The following is a 5,172-nucleotide window of genomic DNA, read 5'->3' on the forward strand; positions in this document are numbered from 1 at the left end:
ACCAGCAACCAAAAGGAAGCAGCTGTTCTGAATATGTACAAACAAAAGAAGCTGTTACTATAGCAACCATAGAACCCTGTGGAAAAGCTCTCCCTTTAACATTAGCCAACCTCTCCTCTCTACCCCTCCTTCTTTTCCTTTCCTGCGCCAGCACACACTGCCCTTGGACAGAAATGATACTTGGTGATTCCACATGGGGAAACGGAGTAAACACTATAGCCGGCATTTACACTTTCCAAGAGCTGGAAGACTTGCTCCTGGCCAAATCCTATGAAAAGGCTGCAGAACCTGACGACATTTATGGAGCACTTTGTTCCTTGATTCCCAAACCTTCCTTCATCCTCCTTAAAAAAAAAAATCTTACTGGCCTCTCTCATTCATGACTTGATAAAGTAAGGATATAATGATACCTCTTTTACCTCTGCCTTGTCAGTTTTTCTCTATCCTATATCCATGTTCATGAGCCAAATGTGGCATTGCTTAAATAAGTCTGTGGATTTTGCTGATTCCAGAGTTGATGTTGAATTGGATGGAAGATAGGACAGTTTTGACTTCAGAGGTAAATGGATGATGCTAGATGATCGATCCTGTAGGGTTTTTTCCCTCCATATGGTAAAACATAGAGGCACAATTCATTAAAACTAAATCCAGCTTCAGAAAATCTGTCCAAAACTATTATAATTTGAGGCCTTTCATTCCATTTTAATGTTTCTCCATAGTTGTGTTTTGATTAATCAATAACATCTTTCACTTACTTTTTTATGTCCTTTGATAGTCAGCCTTCAATTTACTAATTGCTTTTACTCCCAAATTAGTCTTTAAGTCAATCATTTACGAACTTAAATTTGTTTTAAGTCAGTAATTTAAAACGTGGAACATATTTTGTTGTGGATACCACACACTAACTACTCTGCTAACCCAAAACATGGCTGACTACCTTGCTAACACAAATCAATTTATTTCATATTTCTCTTAAATATTTTATCTTTGCTTGTGATGAAATTGTTTAATTTCGAAAGCATCACAAGCAGATTAAAATATTGTAGGATACTAGAGTTTTTCAATTTACAGCATGGCACTTTATAAATAAGCCTTGTGATTCAACAATAACTTGAATGATGCTTTCTAACTGGGGCTAACCCTGGTAAAATTTGTTTGTATTAATTTAAAATCCTGAATTAAAAACTAAGACATGGGTAATTGTCCTATTGGTTATTAAACGTGTTTTAATACTGTCATTTAAAAGACTATGAAGTATTCGCCCATGAGTATACAGGTCAGTGGGATATGATAAAACTGAGAAAAAGGCCCACTTGCTTATGCAGTTACAGCATATAATAAAGACAGCCTTCTAAATCTGTGGGAAAAGGGTGAGTTAATTGTTAACGATGTGGGCACTATTTTAGCAGAATCTGGGGAAAAAGCGGATGTATACTTTACATTTTACATCATCATTAATTCCAAATAGATGAGTTAAATATAAGTAATGTAACTCCAATAGCATTAAAACTATGGGAGAAAGATTATGAGAGCCCTGAAAAGCCTCTTTCCACCTCTCAAGTTCAGGAAAAATCTGTATAATTAGATGTGGTGTTGATAAGGATGTGGGGACCAAGCTTCCATTTATTGTTTGTGGAAATGCAAATTGGTCAAATTTCTATGAAGGGAAATTCCGATATAACATTAAAATTTGTAAATGTATATACTGCTTATTTTTTTATTTTTTTAATGTGCATACTCTTTAACTGAGTGAATTCACTTCTAGAAATGTGTCCTACAGGTACAATTAAACATACTAGGAGTGACAGGATTGTCTACATGGTTATTCATTGCAGCAAAAGATTAGAAATACCATTTATGTCCATCAATATGATATGAGTTAAATAAATTATTTTACATTCATATTATAGGGAAATATGCTGCCGTTATGAGCGAGAGATTGAGACAGAGAGGAGGATACTCTTTATAAACTTATATGGAATCATCTCAAAGATAAATTGTTAAATTTTTTTTAAAGCCAGAAAAGAACAATGCACAGAGCATTCTACTCTTTGTATAGAAATAAAAATGATGTGTGTGTATGTGTGTGTGTGTGTGTAATGTGCTTACAACATCTTTGGAAGGACACACACACACACACAGAGCACAGATTCACTAGAGGCATCAAAACTTCTCTGGAGAAGTAGCTCAGTTTTTGCATTACAGCTGGGAAACAGACTTCATTTTATAACTTTTGTATATGTTGATTTTTAAAGATATTACCCATATGAAAATCACTAGATGTAAAATGGTATGAAAATGTTTGCTTTCTAATCCATGCTGCTCAAATGTTTGGCAGAAAACTGGAAGACAACGGCATAAAATGTACAGAAAAACGACGACTAAAATAGGAATCAAACAGTTCTCCACTAATCAAGCTTTTTTTTTGTTTTGTTGTTGGGGAACTCCTTGATCTTCTGATCACTTCTGGAATTTAGACTTATCAAAAAATATTGTGACAACAAAGGGGTGCCAGACAGTCTTGAAACGTTAACAAAAGGAACTCTATTGCCATGTTTTAGACCTTCTTTTTATTGATAACTAGGTCTTTCACAAATTCACAAGCCCTTTCTTGTAGATGGATTTTTGTTTTGTTTGCTTTTGCATAACCTGTTGTTTCATGTCAAGGTACACGTGCCAAATGTGAGCAACACTGACTAGTGCTGAAATTGAACTTTCCTGATCAATAAGGGGCACAGGTAATTTCAAGCCTTCTTTCGTTTGACACACACACACACACGCACACAGACACACACACACACAGATACTTTAAAAAGAAAATGAAGTATACAGGAAAGCAAAACATTAAATGCTTTTAGTAGTTAAAGTGGAGGAAGGGAGAAAATGAGTATGAATAGCAGAGCATTTGTTATGAAAGGAAAAAACAGTTCTGCAATCCCAGCTACTCAGGAAGCTGAGACAGGAGGATGGCTTGAGGCTAGGGGTTTGAGACCAGCCTAGGCAACATAGTTAGACCCCATGTCTAAAAACAAATTATGTAAAAATTAGCCGGCTTGGTGGGGCATGGTCCCCGACACTTGGGAGGCTGAGGCAGGAAGATCATTTGAGCCCAAGAGTACAAGGCTGCCATGGGCTATGATTGTACCACTGCATTCCAGCAGCCTGGGTAACAGAGTGAGACCCTATTTCAAAACGAAAAAAAAAAAAAAAAAAGAAAAATGTGGAGAATTTTGTCATCAAGGTAAAGTAAAATTCATTCATTTATTGTATTTTGATCATATTCATTTTTCACTATGTATTGAGCCAGCTCCATGAAAGACAGTAATATGACCACTTAAATTTGTAGTTATCACCCCCTCTATCAAATTCAATAAATTTGTTTTGTTATCTTTTACAAACACTGCTTGTTAGGAGAACAGTGTGGTGTCAACAGAGTAGGACATATGCACCTCTAGTCCCTAGGAAGAAAACCTTCAAGCACATAACAATGGACCTACCTATATTAGAAGACCCACAGAATTGAAAGAATTGAAACGCATGCAGAAGAGTTGTTTCAGAGAGCAATATTCAAAGTGTGAACACTCATCCTTGTCAATCAGGGTTCTCACTCTTAAACACAATGTCAGAAGTAAGCTGACGGTTATATTTAGGCAAGAAGACACATGTGTACGCATTTTTGGACTTGTACACCTACCAGGATTCAGTAAAGTGTCATCTATTAGTGGAGTTTTGACATTTACATCTTCATTTCATTTTCCGTTGTCTGCACCCTGTAATTAGGCTTTCTTTTGCTTCCACCTTGTGCCCCGAAGAGTAAGTTTATGTTGAATGTTGGTGTTAGTAACAGCTTGATCTTCTGTTTTGTGCCTTCTTGTATTCTTTTTCCTCTTTCCTTACCCTTCTCCTGGTTATATCCAACACAATAAAGTCAGTGTAGATATTCATGTCCGCATTGTGACATTTTAATATTTTTAAAATTTGGTTTTAGAGCTCTGATGTTTATATGGCTATATATGTCTAACAATTTAAAAATATAACAGCTTTAAAAAATTATGTTGGCTAACCAAAATATGTTGGCTGAGCTCTCTTTGCCTATTTAAAGTAAATTTATTTTGGCTAGAGTAAATGTATGTATGGTGCTTCATAACATACTAAAATATCATGAATTGGGAAAATAAATTTAAAGTTGAAACTGCATCTGCTTAAGGATATTTATGTTTACATTGGATATTTTACAAACGTCTTTAGTTTTTTAAAATAACTCATGAATTGATTTTTTTAGGCATCTATATCTAAGCCTACATTGTTTATTCCCTGTTGGTTTCGATCTGGCTTTTGTACTTGCAGTAATCTGTAAAGGGAGTGATTATTTATGCTTGGACATAATTCTGTTGGAAAAATAAGTCTATTCTGTACATTTGAAAGACGATTTATGTATCATTTTTGCATTTCTAGTAGTTTCTAATAATGACCTAGAACAACATTGCTAGATTACACTAGATTTGATCATCTTTAACAATATTTAAATAATTGGGAAGTTATACTATGTGTAAAATATTATGAAGGAGGCTACATGGAGAGAAGGCATATTTCCTTGAAAATGATTTCATTCTTAATACATACATAAAATATGACCACCTTGTGCTTTGAATTTTTATGATCATGCTAGCCATAAAATCAAAGCGTCATGGCTTCTTGTAACTGCTGTGATTTCTCTTCTACAAAATGAAACTTTCAGAGACATCATACTGACCATTGATTTTCCACTTCCTGATTTACAGTGCTCTGACATGAGATTTCCATGAAACCTTAAGGAATCGTACAGTTGTAGTAATATACTATTGGGAAATACCCATTTTTACATAAAATATATAAGCAAGGGAAAAGCCAAATATTTGGAAGGAAAGAAATACTAAAGAGGAACTTAAAAAAAAAAACCTCACAAACACACATTTCACACACACAGACTCCTGTAGCATCTTTGTTAAATTCCTCACATCGATTTGTTATGGTATTTGTCACACTGTTTACACAAAGGCAAAATAGCTAAATTTTTTAATCTCCAGAGACTACCATAGTAGTTGACACATAGTAGGCACCAAATGAAAGAATCAATAAGCTTAAGTAGTAAAAAAAAAAAAAAAAAAAAAAAAAAAAAAAAAAAAAAAAAAA

At 34.4% G+C, this 5,172-nt stretch overlaps 1 protein-coding gene across 2 annotated transcripts in view; it reads left to right on the forward strand.

Annotated features, from left to right (window-relative positions):
• Nucleotides 1-5,172, forward strand: part of KCNH7 (potassium voltage-gated channel subfamily H member 7) — a 485,293-nt gene that overhangs the window by 72,772 nt on the left and 407,349 nt on the right. The gene's annotated exons all lie outside the window — the stretch shown is intronic.

Source organism: Rhinopithecus bieti, unplaced genomic scaffold, assembly GCF_001698545.2.
Source record: "Rhinopithecus bieti isolate Rb0 unplaced genomic scaffold, ASM169854v2 scaffold_19966, whole genome shotgun sequence".
NCBI lineage: Eukaryota > Metazoa > Chordata > Mammalia > Primates > Cercopithecidae > Rhinopithecus > Rhinopithecus bieti.